Source organism: Molossus molossus, unplaced genomic scaffold (assembly GCF_014108415.1).
Source record: "Molossus molossus isolate mMolMol1 unplaced genomic scaffold, mMolMol1.p scaffold_m16_p_22, whole genome shotgun sequence".
Taxonomy (NCBI): Eukaryota; Metazoa; Chordata; class Mammalia; order Chiroptera; family Molossidae; genus Molossus; species Molossus molossus.
This window is the reverse complement of record NW_023425358.1, coordinates 20,402,796-20,427,811: the sequence shown is the minus strand read 5'-3', so window position 1 is coordinate 20,427,811 and position 25,016 is coordinate 20,402,796. Positions and strand designations below refer to the sequence as shown.

The 25,016-nt window shown below is 48.9% G+C and overlaps 1 protein-coding gene and 1 pseudogene across 2 annotated transcripts in view; one reads left to right on the top strand and one right to left on the bottom strand.

The window, feature by feature from the left end:
* The window catches only part of OSBP2 (oxysterol binding protein 2), a 163,969-nt gene that overhangs the window by 104,453 nt on the left and 34,500 nt on the right, over window positions 1-25,016 (top strand). The window lies entirely within an intron of this gene.
* LOC118640297 lies at window positions 318-13,508 on the bottom strand (annotated as a pseudogene).

The window sequence follows — 25,016 nt, the reverse complement described above, 5'->3', positions numbered from 1 at the left end:
GCAGGGGGCCTAGCACAGACCAAAGTGGGAGCAGGACATGGAGAGGCCCTAGGAAGCCTATGGGGAGGCCTCAGGGTGGTCAGCAGGATGGGGAGAGGAGTCTCTGAGCCACTGTGGAGAAAGGGGCAGCCTGAGTTTAGCAGTATGGAGTCAGGCTTGAGCCCTAGGCCCCTCCTGCCCAGGACTGACAGACAGATTTGCTCTAGGTTCATCTTCCTCTGACCCCACCAAAGAATGTCATACATCACGCAGCACTGCCCTCTGCGGACATGAGTCATTCCCCTGGCACCTCGTTTTCCTGTAAAGTGCCAGTCAGTTCAGACTGGCAGCAGCATCTGATCAAATAGATGAGCAATACGAATAAAGATGAAGTTATGGGCTTGAAGCTGCCAGAGATAAGTTTCCTTTTATGTACTGCTTCCCTCTGACGTGTGTGTTGAATAATGATGCCTGACGCACATCTTCAGAAATAGTAGCTGTTCAGGCTGGGTGGTGTGGTGAGGTGGAATGAGGCCACAAATTCAGGGAACAAAACCCCACCTGGCAGTCCTCTGTGGCCTGGCATGCCCAGCGTCCTTCTGGCTGTAGGTGGGCGCTGGTTAGAGGACAGATGTTTTTCCTTAGAGGCTAGAACTGAGAACCGGCCAAGCCCCCAGGAAAGTTTTATATCAGAAGCAGAACAGTTTGTATGAGGTGGGGTTCCCTGGAGCATGACTGTGAGATTATTAATCATTTGGCAGCTGCTCATCTCCCTGATGAAATTCCCACCCCAAACCCACTCCTCATCTACCCCCAACTCAAGCCTGTGTGTGTGTGCGCGCACACACACACACACACACATACAAATATGCACACACTTGGTTCTTGGCCAAACTCTGAGGTTCTTCTGGGCCAATATTCTGCCCCCCATACATTCATTATTTTTAAAGGTTATTTACCATTAAGGCAACAATTCTAGATGTTCAAGATCATAGCTCCATTACCCCTTGTTTCACTGTTTTTAGGCCTCTGTTTTCGTCAGTATTTTTCCTTTATGTGAGCATCCTTCGTACATCATTGGGGTACAAAAACTTGCCATTTTCACATGACTGTACATCTTAAGCACTTTCCCACATTATCGCAGGCTTACTATGTATCCATTGAACAGCTGTGGAATGCCTTTTCCTTCTGTTAGTCATTTTGGTTCTTCATAGATTGTCAGAACCAAACTGCTTGCTGCCTAAGCATCTTTGGCATGTAAAATTTTTCTTTGGTGTTTCTTTCTGGGACAGATTCTCAAGAGTGTGATCACTGAGTCAAAGGATATGACTTCTTCCCTGTGGTACCTATTGCCCTTTGGCCAAAGTGTTCTGGTCTATGATTCTCTGGGGGCTGGGTGTGGACACCTCCCCTGCATTAGAATTCTAATATCCTGAGAGTGTTTTTTGAGCAGGCATAAAGTTGTGCCTTGTTAGTGTTTTAACTTGTATTTGACTAATTAAAAAGGACAAATTTTCCCCACAAGTTCAGTTATTATCTGTTACCCTTCCATCACCCATCAGCTGCATCTTCTCCTGTCCTTGTGGAAACCCAAAGAGAAGCATTATCAATGTTGGCTTTTGTTGGATATGGGCGGAACCCAAGCCTACTAGAACTTCTTGGAACCCCAGCACTGCTCCACTTTGCTTGCTGAGTGCAGTTCAGATAAGTGGTCCCTGGAACTGTCATTCCCTAGCAGGATCCGCAAGGTTCCTGGTTAAAAAATTATTAAGGGTTTCAAGACAGAGGCAGATGAGTATTAAACCAAGTGTGGGGCCCTTCTGACTTCAGCCCCATGTGACTGCATGGGTCACATGCCTGTGATGGACACACACACACACACACACACACACACACACACACACACCCGCCCTAGTCATCTGGTTGGAAGTGGACAGTTGGGAAGTGGCTGCCTGACTGGGCTCAGTCCACTTTTTAGCTTTCCCAAAGGCCACTCAGATCCAGGCATGGGCTGGCTTCGGATGTGGGGCGGCCTGAATCCCATGCTCCTGCTGCCCTTCACCTGTGTTGTCTGTGCACCCTGCCTGGTTTTCTCAACCCTGGAGTTCGTTTTTTCCTCCATGGCCATTTCTGTGCCCATGTTCCCCTCACCTTGACCCCTAGCGGCTCTTTCTGGCAGAGAGTTGGCCCTTCTGCTCCTCTTTGCTTACTTGGGCCAGAGAGAACAGGAAGCATCTCACTGCCCTGAATATTTCACTTTTGCCTCACCCACTTTTCTCTTCCCTTCCCCTCCCCAAACCTTCTCCTTGCCAGCCCAGGGCTAGGAGGAGCTTTTGCTTGTATTGTGAGGAGTTGGTAACTCAAGCAGCTACAGACAACCGCTGACGTCATCAGAAAGGGCTGTTTGCACTTGCTGTTAATTGGAAATGCCAGGCTGTCTCCCTCATCACTGTCCCCTATTCCCTCCCAAACAGCAGAGGTTCCTCGGGAGTGTTAACTTTTCAGGGGGCTCTGGAACATGGTGCCATTCTGAATGAACTAGGTGGGTTTCCATAGAAGGCATGGAGATGACCCTGGTGCAGGTTTTGGGTGGTGGCTTTCTGCAGGGGACCTGGGGCTGACTGCCCAGCCGGCTGCAGCAGCAGTGGGAGCCGCATTCTAGGAGTTTCTCCCCATGAATTGCTTGGAGTTTGGAGTTTTTTTTTTAATGGCCCTTGGCTTGATTTAGCTCTTACTCTCATGGGAAATGTGGCCTTACACTTGTGGTTTATTCCATATTTTTCAAAGTTTGAATCAAGAAGGTGTCAGTGTGAGAGTTTGCACATTGACCTGACAAGGGAAATCATGCAACCATACCATAGAATGCCAGGCTGTTACAGTCACACAGGGGGACACAGCTAGGTCCACTGCTGAGTTAGAGATCCAAGCATTCAATGCCCACTCATTGCCATTTGGCTGTTGAAATAATTTGACATTTTTCCTAGATTACAAAGATAATTCATGCTCATTGTAGGAAATTTAGTAAAGAAAAAGCATTTAGAAGAAAATTAAAAGGACCTATAATTCTATTGCTGCTTTGCATTGAATAATAGCTACTGTGCATTGAGAAACTGTGTCATGTGCCTATGTATATGATTGATCTATCAATCCCTTTGATCTCTTTCACCCTGAGCCCTACATGATTTGCGGTCCCCCCACCTTATTTTTTTTTAAATCCTCACTTGAGGATATTTTTCCATTTTTGTTCAGATAGAGTCGGGGCGGGGGGGGGGGAGAGGGGGGAGGAGAAACATTGACGTGAGAGGGACACATCTGGTTGTCTCCTGCATGACCCCAACCAGGGCCAGGAATGAACTGCAACCTATGTATGTGCCCTTGACCGGAATCAAACCCACTACTCCTTGGTCTGCAGGCCAACGCTCTAACCTTGGAGACAAACCAGCCAGGGCCCCCACCTCATTTTTCAGCTGTGGGAGCTGAGACTCAGACAGACTGACTTTGTGGGTCATAACCTTAGTAAGTAGACCCAAACCCAGCCACTAGTCTCCATATGTATGCAATGCATTTAATAGCATTTTGAAATGAGTTGAGAGTTGAAAATGTTATCCCATTATTTAATGGGCATATCTTTGATTCCTAGTAGGGTTGAATTTTTTCCATCTATTCATTAGCCTCTTGCAGGTCTGTGACTTCTTTGTCATTTTCTGTTTTTGTCTAGTGTTGCATCCGAACCACATTGATGTGATTATTGTAGTTGGAAAGTGTGCTTTCTGTGGTAGGGCAAGTCTTCACTGATCAGTGCCCCCCCAACACTTTATTATGAAAAATTGTAACTTAGAGAGGAGTTGAAGGAACTGTACAATTAATACCTATATTCCTATTACCTAGTTCTACTATTAACCTATTATTATATTTACTTCATCACCTGTCTATCCATTCTTCTGTCTATCCTGCTATCCATCCATCAGTTCATCTTGGTTTTTTAAATACTTTTCACAGTAATTGCAGACATCAGTACACTTTACTTCTTCTGAACACTTCAACATGTATATCATTAGAGTTTAATATTTGTTTACTTTTTTAGGTAAAAGTTTCATATCATGGATTGTACTAATCTTATGTGGACCATCATCTGAGTTCTGGTAATTGTGTACACCTGTGTAACCCAGACCCTGTCAAGATATAGGACAGGTCTGCCACCCCAGGGTTTTTTAGGCCCTTTCTCAGCCAGTCCCCACCCCACCCCCAGACTTTACTGTTTTTCTGATTTATTTCACCATGGATTAATTTTGCCTGTCCTAGAACTCGATATAAATGGAATTATGCAATATATATTCTCTAACATTAGTCTTTTTTCAAGCAGCATAATGTTTTAGAGGTTCATGCATATTATTGTATGCTTCATAAGTTTGTTCTTTTTATTGCTTAAGTATTTCACTGTATGAATATATCATATTTCATCCATTCTCCTGTTGATGGCCATCTGGGCTGTTTCCAGTGTGGAAGCTATTAGAAATAAAGTTGCTCTGGGCATTGTACTGCAAGTCTTTTTGCTGACATTTGCTTTCATTTCTCTTGGGTTAAATACCAAAGAATGGAAATGCTGGGTTAAAGGATAGGTCTTATGTTTTCTTTTGTAAGAAATTTAAACAGTTTCCCCGAATAGTTGTATCATTTTACACTCCCACCAACACTGCAGGAGAGTTCAGGCTGCTCCATATCCTCATCAACACTTGCTGTTGTCAGTCTTTTTTTGTATTTTTGTCATTCTGAAGGAAGAATAATGGTGTCTCATTGTGACTTACCACTCTACTTTTTAAATGCCAACGCTATCCTGGTATTTTTTAAGCCCTCTGGTGCTTTTTCCTAATACTCTTTAGTATTATTTTATAAAGCTAAGAAAGTGGTATTTGATTGTAATTTTGTTCACCCCTAATGTAAGAAGATCCATTTGAATTTGATATGTATGAAATATTGGTAAATTTTTAGAAAGGATGAATACTTGACTGAACTGGAGAAATATCACTGGATGGTACTGAATGCAGAAAAGCACGCAGCATGAGTGCACCATCCTCATCATGAAAGGACACATGCTAGAGAGAGATTATGTACATTTAAAAAATATTACCTAGAGAGCATAAAAATACAGCAAACTCTCTATTTTGTGGCCCTTGATTTAACAGACTTCGAATTTGATGGACAGAATGTCCTCTTAGAATGTCATAAATAAACTAAATTAACACCTTGTTCATTTTAAAATGCTTTTAACCAAGATTTGCTTATAATTAAATTAATGGGATTTTTTGTTATTAACTCACTATTATTTTAAACAAATTTTAGTGAATAGTCTATATGCTGGAAAAAACACTGTAGTAATTTTACCGACATAAATAAATATTACATATCTACAACTATAGTCTACGTATTTAAATCTGAGTCACCGCTGGTAAACAATGTTCAGGGAATGATTAGCATGTGATCACACGGCATCTCACATGGTAATTGGTTCTGTTGTCTCCTGGTGTGACTTTCTGCAGCAGTTTTGTTTTTGTTTTTTGGTTTTTTTTTTAATTCTCACCCGAGGACATTTTTGCATTTATCCTCAGAGCGAGAGGGATAAAAGGAGGAAGAAAGAAAAACATCGATGTGAAAGAGACACATCGACTGGTTGCCACCCACACAACCCCAACCAGGGCCGGGGACAAACTGCAACGGAAGTACGTGCCCTTAGCGGGAACAGAACCCAGAACTCTCAGATCCACAGGCTGATGCTCTAACCACTGAGCCAAAGCGGCTAGGGCTCTGCAGCAGTTTTAACTCTTGCTGGCGGATGTTCCCATGTGCACTAAGCTACACCCCAGCCCTGTGCATTTGTTTACTTGAGGTGACTGGTGAATGTACCCATTTATTAGACCTATTCAGTATAAATTTAAAATTACAGTAATACATATAGAAAACTTTTATGTGAAATTAAACTTTTCATACACACTTAATTTTAATTACATGAATGTGTCTACATAAGTAAAAACAGGTAGCCAGGCCAGTGTGGCTAACTGGTTGAGTGTTGATCCATGTACCAAGAGATCACGGGTTCAATTCCCGGTCAGGGCACATGCCCAGGTTGTGGGCCCAATCCCCAGTGGAGGGCATGCAGGAGGCAGCCAATTGTTCTCTCTCATCAATGTTTCTCTCTCTCTCTCTCTCTCCCTCTCTCTCTCAAAGCAATAAAGAAAAAAAAAAAAGAGGTAAATTTACTAATTTGTCAATTTTTATTTATTTATTTATTTATTTTTTTAATCCTCATCGAAGGACACCTTTTCATTTTTTGTTCAGATAGAGTCGGAGGGAGGGAGAGAGAGAGAAACATCGACCCACCCGTACGACCAACCAGGGCCGGGGACAAAATGCAACCGAGGTACATGCCCTTAGCGGGAACCGAACCTGGGTCTCTCAGGACCGCAGGCTGACGCACTAACCGCTGAGCCAAACCGGCCAGGGCTAATTTGTCAATTTTTAACATAAGCATTCGGAAAACCTACTTTATTATATAGCAGACGTTTGCGGACACCCACTCACCAGAATTTGTCTGTTATATCTAGGTTTTACAGTACTAAACATCTGCATACACACCTCTGAACTCAAGAATTAGCTAGAATGTTACCAGTTACTTGCATAAAAATATGTTAATCCTGTACCTTATCTCCTATACCTTCCTTCCTCTCCCCCTATGACTCACTATCCTTAAATTTGGTGTTTATCATGTGGTTGCTTTTTTAAAAATATAGTTTTATCACTGTCATTTTGTTTGGAGGGTATATTGTTTAGTTTTTTCTTTTAGCTCAAATAAAAATTAAACTACACCCTGGCCAGTTTAGCTCAGCGGTTAGAGCTTTGGTCAAGGGCACATGCCTTGATTGTGGTTCATCCCTGGCCCTGGTTAGAGTCATGCAGGAGGCTGCCAGTGGATGTGTCTTTGATGTTTCTCTCTCTCCCCCCTCCTCCCTCTCCCTCTCCCCCCCTCCCCTTCCCTCCCACTCTGTCTGAAGATAAATAGAAAAAGATCCTCAGGTGAAGATTAAAAAAAAAAAATTAAACCATGTGCATTTTTTAGGACTTGATTTTTTCTTTCAACATTGTGTTTCTAAGATTTATCTATGCTGTTGGTGTAGCTGTTATTCATTCATTTCCACTGCTTCCAATATTTTGTGTGACTATATCACAATTCATTTACCCTTCTCTGTTGGTGGACATTAGATATGTTTCTGATGCTAGCAGTAATGAACTTTGCTGCTATGAACATTATTGTACACATTTCCAGGCACACATGTACAGAAGTTTGCCAAGGTTACTGATTTATCCTGCCATTGGCAGTGGGTGAGTTCCCTTTGATTATCATTAATCTCCAACACTGGGTATTGTAACATATGTTCTTGCAAGTCTAATAGCCCTAAAATGATATTTCTGTATAATCTTAATTTTCATTTTTCTGATATCAAACTATTATGAGCACTGGACAGAAAGATAAAATACACTCAACTTTCTCCTACAGTAGAAATCTCCTATCTTGGATTCTTTTCAGTTATAAGTCATCTAGAGATGCTTTATAATTATAAATGTTGATTTTCTAACAGTTTAATAGCCTGTCATCTAATGACAAAGAAATCTAGCTTTTTCTGTAAAGTGTGCTCTAAATTGTAATAAAACAATGTTAGATCACTAAAAGAAAAAGAAAGCTTTTAGTTTAATTTTTTTCCATTGTTATTATTTTTTATTTAGTCTGTAGTCTCTGACTTTTAATTAGAATATTGAGACCATTTTAAGTTAATGTAATTATTGATATGGTTGGGTTAAAATATACCATTTTGCTATTTGTTTGGTCTAATCTATTTTTGGTGTGTGTGTTTTCTCATTTCCTGCCATCTGTGGTATTATTTTTAGTATTTAAATGTTCTTTCCTTTATTGGCTCATAACTATACATCTTTCTTAGTGGTTATTCTGGGGTTTATATTACACATCTTTAGCTCATCACAGTCTTTCTTCAAGTTATGTACCATCTCAGCTACAATGTAAGAACCACAGCGATGTACTTGCACCACTTCCCACCCTTCCTGCTAGGTCCTGTTTTACTTTTGAAGATGATATAAACCCTAAACTACACTATTTTATTGCTCTACATAGTCAGTTATCTTTAAATGAAATTTTAAAATGAAAAAAACCGCATCTTTTATATATACTGACATACTTATCTTTTCTAGCACTCTATTCTTTTGTCTGGCTGAGTTTCCATTTGGTATCATTTTCTTTCAGCTTGAAGGACTTCTTTTAACATTTCTTATTAAAGGTCAGGTAGACACAATTTCCTCAGGTTTTATTTGCCTAAAGGTATCTTTATTTTACCTTTGCATTTAAATTTTTTATTATACTTATGAGGTAATCAATAAATCTAAAAGTAAAAGTTGGTGTCTATCAAAGGACAGTATATTTTTAAAAATCTGATACGGTTATTAAACAATACTATGAACAGTTATTTTTAGACCAGAGCCATGTATATTTCTAGATTTAATAAGCCATATTCACAATTTAACAAGTTGTATTGAATTCAAAAGAACAAAAGCCACAATTCCCACCAGTGGAAAATAAGATAACTCTATTTCATAGCTATTTTAGTCAGTAATGATCTCTTCTATTCCTCCCCAGGATGTTCCAATATAAACAAACTTACCCTTTAACTAGAAAAGACAGAGCATCAGTTATGAACAAAATGGAAGATTACCACATCAAGGTCATACCATATAGTCAAGTACCAAGGAAGTTAAATATGTTCAACAGAAACTTAGCAAGAGTAATTTCTCATCTCATTAACCAGTGTACCCAGTTCTTTAAATTATACTTGATCCTATACACAAGCAAATCTCTGATAGTCCATCCTGTTCCCTGGAAGCAACACTGGTGCCAGCAGATCCTGTCTGACCTGTGGTAGTTCCACACTGACATCGAGGCCAGTGTTATCTGCCATTTCTTGAAGTAGCATATCCACTTGGTTTGGTGGCAGTGTTAGGGTTGTAGTGCTACTCATTGCGTCTTCCATTTGTTCGAACGTCCAGTGTTTCAAATTGGTGTCCACATTTGTCCATCAGGGCAGAAATCTTTTCAAGGTTCATATTCCTCAATGTAGCATCCACAGACTTAACTACACCTGCCATGGACTTGCCCATTGTTACTACAGTTTGAACTGTGGTGGCCACAGCATCAACCCTAGCACTCATTCTCAAGAAATGAATTGCTTTCTGGCGGATTGCATTTTCAGCATGTATTCTTGCAATTTCTATATTGCCTTTCCGAATGGCCTTTTTAATCTTGGCCTTTTCAGCCTTTATTCTTCATCACATTTCCTGGCATTCCTGTTAAGCTCTTTTGCAGCAAACTTCAAGTTAAATGGGTGTTTCTCGGGAGGCGTCAACCTGGGGCAGTGGCAAGGGTCTGATGTGAGGGTGCTCAGAGTTCCGTCTTAGTCCCGACCTGCGGCTGGCCTGCACCTAGGTTTGTGGTCCCACTTCCTGTTTCTGCACAGGGCCAGCTCTATTTCAGCTTTATTTTGAAGGGCATTTTTTATGAAAGAGATAATTCTAGGTTGTTGTTTTTTTCATCACTGTAAAGAAGCTGTTCTTTTATCTTCTGGATTATATGCCCACTGCCCCCATAGCCTTTCTCAGGGCCCCAGTAGCCTAAGTCCAGAGTCAGAGCTGCTCACAAGATGACTGTAGACAGGCACCTCACCTCACATAACCTGGGCATCCCTGAAATGTAAGGGGAGAAGAAATGGAATCATAGCACAAGGGTGTGATGACCCTCAGGAGGGCATGTGGGCAGAGTGCTCAATGAACTATAAAGTGACTTTCTCTTGTAAGGGGGCTATGGCTGTTGCTGTTGCTGTTGCCCGGGTCTCTGCCTCAGAATCACCTGCTCCAGAAAAGGGGCCTTCTGTGGGACACAGCCACTCCAAGGCCCTGAGGCCCTCAGGTCCTAAATGGCCTTTGATATTCCTCAGCACAGCCCCCCACTACATGCTTCATCAGTCCCTCCCCTAACAGCATGGATGGACCTGGTACCAAGACACCAGAAAGTTCTCAGCCACAGGGTGACCTATTTAAAGGGAATCCCTCCAAGCTTCTGTAATGGGTCTTGGGTGGAAACTTGGCCCAAAGATGTTGGATCGCTGCTGACTGTCTGGTTGTAATTCAAGCCCACCTGACTGTGGGGTTTTGGATTTTGCCGGATCATGTTCTGATGCCCTCATAGGTTGCATGGCGTGTACATCTTTGGGTGTGTCCAGGTTTCTTCCTCAGCCCCGTGTCATATGTGAGCAGTGTCTGTACATGAAGTGTTTCCGCAGTTGAGGGGAGGGTCCCAGCCTGGCTCTGAGGACCTGGTGTTGCTGCTCAGGCTGTGAGGAGCCTCCCTGTGGGTGCAGGGAGCAGCTTCTGAGTAGTAGAGGGGTCCCCACAACTTGAGCAGAAGCCCACTGGCACAGCCTGAGGTGAGCTAGTGGTCCTCTTCCCTCCATCTCGGCCCTCTCCTCTCTCCCCTGGCCTCACAGTGGCTCTCATCTCCACCATGTCCCTCATCCCCCACCCCCAACCACCACCACCACCAAGGTTCCCTAAGGCAGTATTTCGTGGCCAGGCACAAGCTCCTAGTTACCAGGACTTGACAGTTTGGAACAGCCCCCTTCAGTTTTTAGGAACAATCACCTTTAATTTCTTTCTTTTTTTAGAGAGAGAGAGACAGACAGGCAGATATCAATTTCTTGTTTCTCTTATTTATGCATTCATTGATTGATTTTTATATGTACCCTGACCCGGGATTAAACCCACAACCTTGGCATATGGGGACGATGCTCTAACCAACCCGTCCAGGGCTCACCTTCAGTTTCTTGACAAATACTATCACATGTTGGAATTTCTAATTTCCATTTCTTTTAGAAAAATTTTTTAAAAACACAATTTACTAATTTACAGTAAGAAATGTAATTGCCAAGAACCTGAGACTAAAGCTTGCTGGCCCAGTAGAAAGCAGTTCTCTGAAGGAGGCTGGGCAAGCAGATGGTCAGTGCTGGGGCTGTAGGGAGGCCGGGCCATGGACTTTTCTCCCAGCCTTTTAAAGAAAGGTCCAGCTCAGTTCCTCCTCATCTGTCTGCCCAAGCTCCTCTTACACAGCTTCCTTCCCAAACATGGACTTTTCTGAGGCCTCATTATTTTCAGATTGATTTTCCTTCTCAACAGCAACTTCAGATATCTTTTCCTCAAGCTTTGGAAGCATCTGTCTTTAGAGGTGTTTGCACTGGTCCTGCTGATAGGTTCCTCCAAGCTGTGGGCAGTGACTGCAGGTCAGCAGGTGCGGATATGGAGATGATGGTGGACCTGGGCGGGGGTGCAGTCTTCCTAGGAGCTGTTTCCACGCTGACTGACAGAGGAAGAAACAGTGCAGAGGGGAGAGGGTGCTGGTGAATGACTCCCTTGAGTCTTCCCCGCTGCAGACTGTCTGCAGCCCCCTTTCCTTCTCCCGACTCTGGCCCTGAGCACCTCGGGTCCTGATTCTCAAGTGTCAGATCTGGGTTCTGTTTGCCCGGCTGGTGCAGTTACTCAGTCAGCTTTCTGCTTCATCACACCATGTCCTGTGGATTCTGGCCTCTGGCCTGGCTCCCAGGGCTTCTTCATAAATGACCAGTTCTGCTGAATTGTCAAATCAGGGTGCAGGGGGGTGGGTTGCACACGTGGTCGCAGGGTCATTTCCTTTTTCTCCCCTTCTCACAGTGCTTCTTGCTGAGGAGCCCCCGGGCTCAGAGGCCCTGGGTTGAGTGCATGCCTGCGTTCACCACAGCTGGTTGCCTTCTCTGTAGAGGAGTGTGGGTCTGCCTGCTAGAGGCCTTGCCTTTCACAGCAGCAAACACCAAGGCCCAGAGAAGAGAGGGGTCTGTTCAAAGTCATACAGCCTGTTGGTGGCCAAACCAACATCTAAGCTGAGGACCTGCCCACCCAGCAGTTTCTATGGCCCAGGCACATAGAAACCAGAAAATAAAGGACAGAAATGCCCTCCTTGGCCTCACTGACCCTCAGCATTAGCCTCTGCCAATTGATTCTGGGTCAGGGCTCTAAGCCCCCAGCAGCTTGGGGTGCTTTGCCTCCTGAGGATGATGGGTCACGAGGGAGGACTGTCTACTGCCCTCAGTGTCTTCCAGATGGAATGTTCAGGAGCATGTGCCAAGCTCTCAGCTTCATGGGCAGTGACCCAGAGCTAGGAAAGGAATAAAAGAGGCTTTGGAAGAGCCAAAACAGCCTCCACAAAGAATCCTCATCCCTGCACCTTGCTCATGCCTCACTCTGAGCCTGTTCACTTTGAACACATTATGCCAAGTTTACCTTACTGGTGTTGCCATTAGAGACAGGCCTTCCCTAGGTGGCACTTCAGTGGCTGGCTGTGCTAGCCTGGCTGCTCACTCGGTCTTGCAGGCCTGGAGCGACAGGGTTCAGGGACTGACTCCAGGGACCCTGACCGGCAGGGAACAGGTCATCAGTCATGTTAGCCTGGCTCCTGGTGTGCCTGGATCATGGGCCACCTGCCTTTCAAGGGACAGGAGTTCCCAGCTGCCCTCCTGGCTCCAGAAAGGTCTCCTGTGTGGGTGTTCTGGTCTCCCGGCGGTTATAGATTTGCAACAATGGAGGCAGTCCCCACTCTGGGCAGCAGATTCAAGTGGGCAGGGAAGAGTTGCCACTGGCATCAGACATAGTGGCGAGGTTATCTTGAGGAGGGTGGCTGCTTATTGTTTCTTTGCTACTTGTGGCTTTTCTCCACAGAGCTTTTTGATTTTCTACCTTCAGCGTGCATTTTTATTTTTTATCACACGTTGCCAACAGCACATTATTTTTTTCTTTTCAACATCCTGTCCTGCTGCTTCCTTGGCTCTTTTTGCCCAGATGCCAAAGAGCCGGGCATTGGCATGGGCCATGTGAAGACTGGCAAGAGCCTTGAAGTTCTCCTCCTCCTCTGTAATAACCCTGGCTTTCTCCTTGTAGACATTCCATATGGGCATGACATCCTGTCAGCTGGGTGGCCAACTTGAGTTCTTCAGCAGAACTGTCTCCCTCCTTAGGGGCCGAAGGCTTCCTGGGGAAGAGTCTGAGCTTGAAGCGGTACTCCTTCAGCCGCTCAGTGGACTTGTTCCGCCTTCTCGGATCCACGGAGATCCCAATGGTCCCAGCCACCTTTTTGTAGATGCCGACCACCCTTAACTCCTCCAAACTGAAGCCCCTGCTGGCTCGCACTTTGGTGTGGTTCCTCACTGTGGGGCATCTCACTATGGGTCAGATGGGTCCGGATGCAGGACGCAGGGCGATGTGGGGGTTTTAACTTGTCAGGCCTTGCGTCTGCGGATCTTCCGCGCCAGCTGGTTAAACCATGTGGCAATGCGCCACTGTCAGTCCTTGTAGAAGTGGTGCTTTAGGATCATGCCATTTTGGCTGGGTGCCATAGATGCTGCCCATGGGCCTTCTCCCTAGGAGAATGGCCACTGGAAAAGCGTGGATCATTTTTATAGCCAGGCAATAATAGCTGATGTTTATGACCTCACTGTAGTCCAGACACTATGTTAAGCACTTTACAGGTATAATAACCCATTTTACAGATTAAGAACTGAAGGTTGATGTTTAATAACATCAAGGTCACAGGGGTGATAAATAGCAAAGTGGGACTTCCCAGTCTGCTTGACTCATGAAAGAGGAGAGCATCTCTAACTTGGTTAGTTCAATGAAAGGGGCTGCCCCTTGTTTCTCTAAGACACGAAGTTGCCTGTCTGCCTTACGTGGAGCAGAGTATGAGATTCCACCTCAGCAGGGACTGGGGTCTCTTCCCACAGAGCCCTGCCCAGGACTGGGCTCCCACCCACCTCACTGCAGATGGAAAAGGTGGGAGAGCACCCAGAGAGGTCTACAGGGTGAAAGAGATTCCTTGCAGGGACTGTGCGGCCAAGGTGAGGAAGAGGCAAGGCAGGTCATAGAGAGATCGCCAGTTGGATTCCTTTATTAGCTCAAGAGTGTGTGTGTGGGGGTGGGGCACAAGGAAAATCCTGAACCCAGAGTCTTCTCCTAACCCCAAAGAACCTTAATCCTCCTCACTGCTCACACCTGCACACTGCTCTTCAGTTCGCAAAACACTCTGCTATCCCTTTCTCTCCTGCCATCCGGATATTCATTCAACAGGTTTCTATTTAACACCTCCTGCGTGCCCAGCTCTGGGATGTGGGGGTCAACCAGGCAGACATAGCCCTTGCCCCCTCTGGGCCCCATGGCTCTTTGGTGGTGGGAACCTTTCCCCACCCCCGGCCCCGGACTCAGCTCACTCTCTGTCATTGACACTAAGAGGCAGATGCACGTGGAAAGTTCGTTAGTGTGATTACATGGGCATCAGATTTCCAAGGATAAGCAGCCATGCTGTCTTCAGGCCAGGAAAATGTAAATTAGTAGTTTCTCATGACCTGCTCAACAGTGCTGATGCTCTCTGGGGCAGATCCATGGGTTCTCATGTACAGGTTGCGTGAATTTAGTCCCATGCTGTGGCCTTGAGACAGATGTCTGTGCTGAGTAGGATGAACCACTCACACAGGTGGGGCTCCTTGTACACTAAAGGATCCTCTCACTGGTCAGAGATGGCTGGCCTCACACAGACAGCCAAGCGATGGGTCCCAGTGCCTGGTTACTTGATGGGAGAAGTGTGGGGAGGGGTCTGTGGTTTCTGAGGAGCTGTGCTCGGAGCTGGGCTAAGGGCAGTGCCTTCCTAAGTGCCAACAAAGGCAGAAAGAAGCCCTCCTGCTGTGTTCCCACCTTGACCCCAACAGTCAGTACCATGGGCCAAAGGGTATGGGACAGCTGCTAAGAAGGGACCAAGTCACAGAGACTGGGAAAAGCCTATGGGCTAGTGGATGAGAAAGCAAGACACAAACTGTGTTTGTGTTATATGGACAGAGGCTGGTCTTTAACACAGAAACAAGGAAATTATTTAGTGTCCTGGACTGTGGGGATAAGGAGAGAATTTTTTTCCTTTCCTTTGGTTACCCAGCAGGCAGCACAGGGACTACAGAGAAGGAACTGTGGGTCTTTTTTTTTTTAATCCTCACCTGAGGACATTTTTCCATTTATCTTCAGATAGAGCGGGAGGGAGGAGGAGAGAAAGAGACAGACAGAGAGCCCTGGCCGGTTTGGCTCAGCGGTTAGAGCGTCGACCTATGGTCTGGAGAGACCCGGGTTCGGTTCCGGCTAAGGGCACGTACCTCGGTTGCAGTTTGTCCCCGGCCCTGGTTGGTCATGGTGGTTTCTCTCCTCCTCCCCCTCTCCCTCCCACTCTATCTGAACAAAATATCGAAAAATGTCCTCGGGTGAGGATAAAAAAAAAAAAAAAAAGAGAGAGAGATCGACATGATAGAGCCACATCAACCGGTTGCCTCCTGCACAACCCTGACCAGGGCCAGGGACAAACCACAACCAAGGTACATTCCCTTGACTGAAATCAAACCTGAGACTCATTGGTCCACGAGCCAATGCTCTAACCACTGAGCCAAACTGGCCAGGGCGGGAGCCACTGGTCTTGATGTCAGTAGGTCAGAGGAAGGGGAGCGTCAGTGCTCCAGCTCCCAGCCCCTCCCCTGCCCACTAAATGAGGGCTCAGGTGAAAGCAACAGTACCCCCCTCACCCAACCACAAGGGAGTGGAGTGCAGTATCACAGCCTGCGTCCCGCTGGCATGAGGTTTGCCCCTCCTGCACCTGCCTTGGGTTGGCTAGGGAGCAGCCCTCCTCTGCACCTTGGTACCTTAGGGTGAGACTTAAACCTGGACAGGGTGAGTGAGCTGAGACCCTCGGGAGGGTCAGCTCCCTGTACCCTCATTCACTCAAGGAGACCCCATGGAAACCCCAGTTAAGGTGGAAGCTATAGGTGGGCTGGGCACTCTGCCAGCTGGAGGGCAGTAGGTTATCTTCAGCATCACAGCAGATGTCATAATTGGAGCATGCGCCTCTATTTTTATGCTCTGTCTGTGCCAGGGTTTGTTTCCCTGGAGGGAGGTGGGCCCTGCTCCCAGAACCATTAGTCATCCTGAGGATGCTGTGTGGCTGCGGGGTCAGAGCCTTCTGTCGAGGAAGGAGGCACTCAGTTCTGTGGGCCTTGTAACATCCTAATGTCACTCATACACTTATTGTTCATCCTTTATGTCACTTACGGCTTTGACCCTGTGCCCTGCCCCACCCCCACCCCAAGAGGAGAGGAGGTGTGTTCCTTTGTCCTTGGAAATGTTCACCCAGCCTCCCACTGCTTGCTGGCCTCTCTAGCTTGCCAAGGGTCCTGGAGAGTTTTTTTCCCCTGGGAAGATCAGAGATTCAGCCGCCACAGGCATAGGCCTACAGATTCATGTTTGTGGGATGAGGTTTTTGCCCCAGTAGCTCTGGAAGCCAAACCGGTTTTTAGGTCCGGCTGGTGTACCCATACCTGAGGCTTCACTTGTCCTTGTTGATAGCTGTCCCCAGTGAGGTGCAACCCCTGCACCGCTCTCCTGGGGAAGTTGCTAGAGAGCCCAATGTGGTCACACGGGTTTCTGATGCCCTCGACATGCCTGTGCTGGTCTCCAGGGAGAGAGGAGGGGAGATGGGCCACAGAGGGGCCATGAAGATCAAGATAACACTGGTATCCTGGCTTGCGTTTTCTGCCAGGGTTTCACAATTTATTATTTATTGTTATCTGATTTTCCACCAGATTAGGTCCTGACATGCCTTCCAGTGTCCTCAAGGCCCAACTTCTCAGCATTAATTCAACTACCTCCTTGCGCGGAGGGGTGTCAACGTGTTTTCCAAAGTTTTCTGTTTGTTCATCACTGATTCCTGTTTTTGCATAGCCCCCTGCAGGACTAGCAGCCCACAGGGCCTTCTCTGGGGAAGGCAGGCCTGCTTTCCTTCTGGGTTCCCCAGGCAGGAAGGGTTGGCAGGGCCTCCGTGAGCCACTGCTCTTCCCAAGGCCCTCCATGGCTTCCTGTCCTGCCTGACCTCGCCCCCATGCTGTGTGCTCCTGCACCAAGGCCTCTGACCTGGCTCAGTGCCCTGGCCAGGCACTCCTGCTCTGCCTCGCCCAGGAGTGGCACCCTCCTCCTGTGCCACACCACCACATCACCCTCCTGCAGTGTGCATCAGTAAGGCAACCACCTCCTCCCAAAGGCCTATTGGGGCCCCACCCCAGCTTGAAGTCATCTGTCCAACACCCCCACCCCGGGGGCTCCTGTCTGAGCCCCTTCCTTGTCAATGGTCTTCCCTGTCTTCGGCTCCCTGTTCTCTCTGGAGCTCCTGGAAAACCTCTCAGTCTTCCTCTCCCCGTTGCCTGAGTGAGGCAGAGCCCTCCTGCTGTAAGCTCTTGATCTCCAGGGCCATGGGGTGGCAGGTGCCACCAGACTCTCTGGAAAGGCCACGCCATTAATCCCAGCTCTGCCACTGAGGAGCCTTGGGGTCTCCAGCACCATGCTTAGCTCCCATGCCGCCCTTTCCTCTTCTGGGCATGCTTCTCACAGCATTCCATGTCACACGTGGGAATGTCACCTCATTTGGATGCACAGAGCAGGCGGTCATCGAGCAGCCCAGCTGTTCGCTGTCAGGCCCACTGAAGTTATCTGACACCTGTGGACTTGCCTCAAAGCCTCTTTCTGTCTCTTCTCAGCACTCGGCTGATTGCATTCTGTGATCAAATTTGGGCAGCTCAACAAACCTCCTGAAATCTAAATAGGAATCGCCAAACCTGCTGTAATTGAATGTTTGAGGTGCTAACATTGCAGATTGGAAATGGCAACTTTTTGCCAAGAGTGCAGCGCCCCCGCGGTTCTCACTTGAAACAGACACCCGCTGTGTTTATGTCTCCTCAGAGCTCCTGCAGTCCCTGTCTCTGTGCACTGCCAGGCTGCAAAAAGGATGCACTCTCCGCTCGGTGTCCTTAGTGCTCAGGAGGGGAGATGAAAGCCTGTACCCCATGGTGGGGTCTGGAAGCCCCAGGGAGGTGTGGCCACTCTGGGACTAAGACTACCAGCTAGAAAGCTGCTAGTCTCAGGAATTAGGCCTTGTCCCCTCCTGTTCTGCATACTCAGACTCAGCAGAGAGGGAAGGGAGCAGTGCCTGTCCCCATTAATGGTGATGCTTGCCTGAGGGAGCACCAGTGGGTCAAGGTTAGTCCTGCTGGTGACATAAGTGCCCATCAGCCATCATAAGTGCCAGACAGTTGGGTCTCAGGCCCCTGGTACAGTGGTTCACCTGCCTTGTGTTTGAGGGTCCTTCATGACCCTCCCTTCCCATGTCCTCTCTTCTGTGGAGCAGCAGGAAGGCCAGGACAGGGCCAGTGGGGCCAGCCTGGGGAGAGTAGGCCAGACATCAGACAGTGTGTGTCCCTTACTCCCCCCAAATCCAGTGGCACTCAGCTGCCTTCAGGCCTCCATCTGCCTTGCACCACCCACCCTACAGATGGCTGTTTGGGGCCCCTCGTGTGGCTGCCTCCTCTCCCTACCCCCAGAGAGTAGGGCAAGACTTCTTTCTTTGTCTCCCCCCAGGGGCCCTGTCTTCTGGTACCCTACTTGTTGCTGGGTCTGCAGAGACGAGCAAGCTATATGACCTTTGTCCTCCAAGAAGTCACCTGGTTCTTTTTACATTTGTGGATGTTATTCCAGATGGCTGGAGGGCAGTCAAGAGGTCCAGCTCTCAGGAGCCCAAGAGAGGGAGGGCTCAGAGCAGCTATGGGCCTTAGGCGAGCAGCCATCTGCCAGACAGAGGAGAAGCAGGAAATCCAGGGATGTTGTAGAAGTGGAAAAGTACTGGGGCCTGGGGTCTCCACCAGTGTCACAGGATGGGCTGAAGAGCCAAGGAGAAGAAAGGAGATGAGACGCTGGCAGACTCTGTGCCAGGCCTTGCTGGGCACAGGACATGGGGTCCCTGCCTTCTTGGCACCCAGGTGTGGATGAGCCATCTAAATGTCCCTCCCTGCTCAGGACCCCACTGGGGCTCCTGTGCTCATCCCTCCACCCCTTTAGGCCTGTCCCCTTTCCCTGCAGTCCTATCTCTCTGTCAGGACCCATCTCAACACCCCCTCCCTCCAAAACTTGTACAGCCCAGCACTGGGTGTGGGTGCAGAAGGAAGAGTGAGCAGTGGGTTTCCCCATGGCCTTGACCTTGTCTGTCCTGAACCCCCATCAGCAAGGGCTGTTCTCACTCATCTCCAGCCATGGTGTGTGAGGGGAGGGGACCCTCCAGTAATCCTGTGTCTTCACCTCAAGGAGGTTGTGGGTAAGTGAAGGCAAAGCCAGGTTCCCCAGAGAAAAAAACAAGAGACAGTGCAAAATAGGGTGGCTGCAGGGCCTGTGACCCCCACACTGTGTCATCATCCTGCCCCCGTCCAAAGCCAGTCTGTGTAGCCTTTTGGGTTCTGGGTTTCAAAAAGCTGCCCCCTAACAGGACTTCCCATCCAGAAACTTCATCCGTTTTCCTCCAAAGATGTAAAAAAGCTCCACTTGTAAAAATAGCTCACCTGGCTCCACTGAGCTGGCTGTTTCCATGGCAACCCACCTCCCCAGGAGTCTCCCCAATAGAAGAGGGTCCCAGCCCTGGCACGGGTGCCCAGTGGGCTCTTTAGGCAGAGCTGGCTATTAAAGGGTTCAAGGAGAGCCCTGAGTGGGGAGCAGGGATGGGGGAACAGCAAAAACACAGGGGCTCCCTCTTGTTCCAAGTCGTTCATGATTTGAAGTAAATTCAAGACTGATTATGTACAAAAGTGAGCTATGCTGATGATGGAAGCAACAGATATCAGCAGACTGATGCCAATAAGTCCCAGCTGTGCACTGGAGGTGCGCTGGGTGCTTAATGTCCTTTTCCAAAGGAGGTATTACTGTCCCCAGTGTATGGACGAGTGCCCTTAACCAAAGCCACATGGGTCAAAGCAGGACTGCCTGGCCCAGAACGACCTCTTCCCTGACCAGTCAGGAGGCGTGTGTGCCAGGCTTTGAGGGGAAGACAGAGGACTTATGACTGCTGCCTTGTAACACGTTGGTAACCTGAGTTTTATGGGTTTAGTCTTTTTTAATGAAAAGAAATACTCATTCTTGCAGATAGCTGGTGAAAGTCGATGGGTATTTTAGGAATTGTTGCTTTTCTAGAAATTGTTGTGTCTGAGAATAGCCTGGAGCATTTATTCCATGGTCATTTGTTCCATGTGGTCTCAGCATCCCCAGAGTCGCCTGCACCTTATCTCGAGCTCGGCACCTGACTTGGAGGCCGGATCAATCATTCTGTCCATGTGCCACAGTCTGTAGCTGCTATCTGCTTTTGCCGCGTTAGCCAGAGAGGCTCTGGGGCACCACTGGCAGAGGAATGTCAGGCCCGAGTTCCCAGCCCTTACTGAGAAGTGATTTTCGGTAGAAAGTGCAGGCCCCCTGCAGCCCTGAGTTGTCTCTGGGGAAGGTGAAGAGCAGAGTCAGCTTCTGCAGCCTCCATGACTGGTGTCCTTATTCGGAAGCTGCAGCCTTAGAGATGGCAGAGCAACCTGCTGGGCTCCTGCTTAGTCGCCTTTCTATAGAGGTTTGAGCTGAATGTTAGAAGCATTCTGGGATCAGGAGCAAACAGGCACACAAAGCAAGCTTGGGGAAGCATGTGAGAATTCTTATAAGAGGGAGGCAGGCAGGTCAGAGTCAGAGAGATTGGAAGATGCTACTCTGCTGGCTTTGAGAACAGAGGAAGGGGCCACATGCCAAGGAATGCAGGCAGCCTCTACAAGCTGGAAGGAACACAGTCCTGCCAACAACTTGATTTTAGGACTTTTGATTTCCACAACTGCCCGATAATGTGGGTTGTTTTAAGCCACAGTTTCCCATGGCTGCCATAACAAGTTACCACAAACCAGTGGCTCTGAGAAAGATGGCCCTGGCAGCCCTGCTGGGAGGCAGAGCAGGGAAATGGCTGGTCCTTCCAAAGGAGGGGCCAGGCAATGCAGGAGCATGAGAACACATAAGTCCCCTGCCTCCTGCCCCTCCGATCCCCAGTCCTTCCTCCATCACAGTTCCCTGGGGTCAGTGTCCTCTGTGGGCTGTGTCCCTGGAGGCTGGCAGTGTAGCAATGTGGGCTCCCACCCTGACTTTCTTCTTCTCTGGTTGCCCAGTGGTCTCAGCCCAGGCACCCCCTGCTCTGAGGTGCAGCCCTCCTGCTGAGATGAGGGCACAGGTGGTGAGGTCTGCAGGCCCCTCCAGTACAAACATTCTGACTCTCTCTCCCCTTATCCTGCTGAGGCTGACAGTTTTGGGAACAGTGGGGGTTGAGATGATGTAGGCCAGGAGGGAGAGAGCCAGATGAGATGCTCCCATAAGTCCTGTGAAAAAGAGAAATCACTACGCAGGTTGAGAGTTGGGGCTTGCTCCCTGATGGGAAGTCACTGCACAGTCTCATGAAAGCCAGGGTGTGTCAGATACACAGAGAGCCCCTCAGTGTGGCCTGTCCTCGGGGCGAAATGGGTGGCATGACTGGAGGGAGGGGCCCCAGCTCTACCACTCACTCACAATAGGGTCCATTCTGCTTCGAACCTGTTTTCTCACCTGTAAAGTGAGGATGCTAAGGGTACAGGATTAAATTATTTATTTGTCCAGTGCTTTTAAAAGTGCCTGCACCTTGTGGAAGCAGCTGCTGCCGCTCTCAGTGTGATTATCGTTGCTATGCTGCCACCCTGTTCATGCTTCATCACTGACCAGTGGGAAGCTGCCTCCTCCAGCGCTTGGTCCTGGGCTGCCGAGGCTTACGCAGCATTTCCAGAGTGCACCAGCTGGGTGCAGGGCCAGCCAGGGCCGAAATGAGTGAGGTGGAGCAAGTGACTGCAAGGGACGCAGCGAAGACGGGTGGTGAGGGGTCACCGCAGGGCCAGTTGGGCAGCATGTGTCCTGGAGAGGCGGGATGGACAGGCTATGGGTGCAGGGGTTGAGATTTGACATAAAGGATGGGTGGAAAAATCCTCACCAGGCAGAGGTCAGATGCTGGGCATACTTTGAGTTTCTCTAACTGGCTCCTCACTCACACTAACTGCCAGCAAAGGTGGCTGGCCTCCCATTTGCTCCTGCCTCCCCTACCCCTGGCCCCGTGGTGGGAGGACACACTCTGCCCCTGGGGACCTGAGTGCCCCACAGCTCCCAGGCAGCAAGCTCCCATGTCAGCAGCCGGTGCACAGCATGTGATTAGAAGCCAGCAGCCCACCACATGGGGAGGAGGCTCTGACAGCAGGAACATGGAGTTGCGACCCTGCTTACTCGCCTCTCAGGAAAACGGGCTGGGCATCGGGATCATCCACCCAGGGACCCAGGCTCTGAGCCTTCAGAAGATGTGTTTGTAAGCATTTGGGAAGAGGCCTGTCCAAGGTCAGAGTAGGAGCTCAACAGGGGCAGTTACAGTTGCCACTGCCACTGCCGCTGCCCAGCATCTGACGTTGGCCAAGCCCCTCCCCTCCTTCTGGGCCCGTTTTACCATCGGAGAATGGTTAAAGGAGTGGGCCTGGATGAAGTGGGCATGACCTAAGTTGCCCATGCTCTGGAGTTGGTCCGTCTGCCCTTTCGGGTGTGGCCTGGTCATTGTATGAGAGGTGTCACCTGACAGCCCAGGAGGCAGCCAAGAATGCTCTTGCCACCTTGTATCAGCTGACAGTGACTGAAGAAAGTGGGAGCAGCAAGTGGAGCAGAAGACGCTGGGGGCTGGCGGCCACGCTGTACTGGAGGCCCAGACACTGCTTTGTCATTACCATGATGGGAGCACCCATGTCCTGTTGGGCCACCAGAGTCTGCGTCCCTGCAAGCTCCACCAGTTGTTTTGGGCAGTCAGAGCAGCAACTAAAGGAAGAGAAGCCCAGAAAAGTAGGAACTCCAAGGCCAGGAAGCCTCAACTTTCAACTTGTGGGGAGGAGTGGGAGTGACCCAGAGGACGTGCCCTGGGGCAGCGTCCACCTTTCTCATCTGGGACTCCTGGAGATCACTAAGGAGGGCTGTGGCTGCTCCCTGCTTCCCAGAGTCCACCTGAGGACTTGAGGCAGGATGGGGAGAGGCAGCTCCCCCCCGCTAAGGCTCAGGGACAGGGAGACTGTCATCTCCACTTCCAAATGAAGAGGGAGGATCCAGGAAGCCTGTTGAGGACTGTGGAGAGTGGTGGCCTGGGCTTCACACCAGTGTGGGCCTCCAGGGCCAGTGCCCTTCTGTCCTACCCTATGCCCATGCCATGGGGAACTGGGGGGCCAGGAGAGGACAAGGAACATTTTCTGATATTCTCCACAGCAGCCCTGAGGGACAGGCAGGGTCACTGGTGGGATACCACAGTCCTAAGCCCAGGGCTGTCTCACAGCCCCAGCACCTCATCATCTCGGCTGCTTTCCCAGCCCCACTCCTGGCTTCCCTCCTGGGCTTATGCAGAGATGCCAGGCTCCGGCCTGCACTGGTCCTGGTTAGTGAAACATTTCACCCTCCCAGTGCTCAGGTAGACTTCCTGCCTCCGTTGTTTCTTTAAAGGACCAGCATTTTCTAGAGAGGCCATGAGTTCAGCCAGCATGTGAAAACCAGGTGTATCTCTGCCTGCATTAGAGCTTGTTTCCCAGGCCAGATGCACAGAGACCAGGTGTGGCTGCTGGTGCTGCTGAGAATCCCCTTCCTGTGGACCACCTGGCACCTGGGTCTGTGCTCTTGCTGTGCCTGTACGGACTGGAAGCTCAGAGAAGGAAGACAGCCACACGAGGCAGCAGAGCTCTGGGAACCAGGCATTCAAGCCGGTTCTCTCTGACTGCCTCACTTTTATACCACCAGTACCCCGCGCGCCCCCCCCCCCCCCCCCCCCCCCGCAGCAGCCTAGCAGCCCCCTCCTGACAGCTGCTCAGTGTGCTAAATCCTGGCCTTTACCTGGCCTTTACCTGGGCTTATAGTGGCTCCTTAGAGCCGGGAGTGTGGCTTTGCCTCCTCCCACCACCACCAGATTTCAGTTGCTGCTATTCTTGTGTTAACATAGTTGCAAAATTTCTGTAGGATTTTTACCTCTGGGAATAGTTCAGCTATGTTGCTGCAATGTGGATTGTTCTTTGTTCCTCTCAGATGCCCACTGTTGCTGAATTTTATTCCCAGTGGGAAGTGAGAACAGAGCGTATATTTGGGGTGAGAAAAGCTTTGGAACCCCCAAGGCCATAAACTTGAGAACTGCAGGCCTTAACAGCTTTGTGCATGCAAGTGTTTTCCTTCTGTGCACTCAATCTCCTGCCACTAGAGGCCACCAGAGGGGAAAATAGGCAATGGAAGCTGAGGAGCTATTTCCATGGCTCTTGATGGGAATCTGCCAGTTTGTCCTTCAGAAAGCATAAGCTAATACCATCCGTTCTTTTTTCCAGTTTGAGGAAGGTCACATTAAGTAGTTTTATTTGCATCTCTAATACTGAGTTTCACCAACCTTTCATTGTGGGTTTGCTCCTTGCAAAGACCGCTGACCCCACACTGAGACAGGGCGGACTCAGCATGGCCAGGGCTCACCATTCTGGAAACAGAGTCCCCTTCATTATTTAGCTTTGCTTCTTCCCAGGCTTGAGGGGGTGTTTACACTGCCGTGCTCAGTACATGTCTGAACTGCCTGAGACACTATGGGAACATGGGAGTCTGGCGCACATGTCAGCTTATGAGCGACACCCACCTCCCTCCTTCCTAAGGACTGGCAGGGTGTAGGGACTGTGCGGGAGTGAGGCCGTCGCTGGTTGTTCATGGCCTTGGAGCTGGTGGGTACTGCCATCAATATGTCTGGGCTGAGTTTAAGGGTCCTGTCCTCACCAGCCCCTGGCCTCCTGTGACCACCCCAGCTCTAGCTCTGCCAGGCCTCTGGCCTCTCTACCCCTGGCATCTGCCCATCATGCCACTTGCCACCAGTCTCATCCATCTCATGAGCCTCTCCTCAAATGCCCACACATTCCCTTTTACCAAGGGGT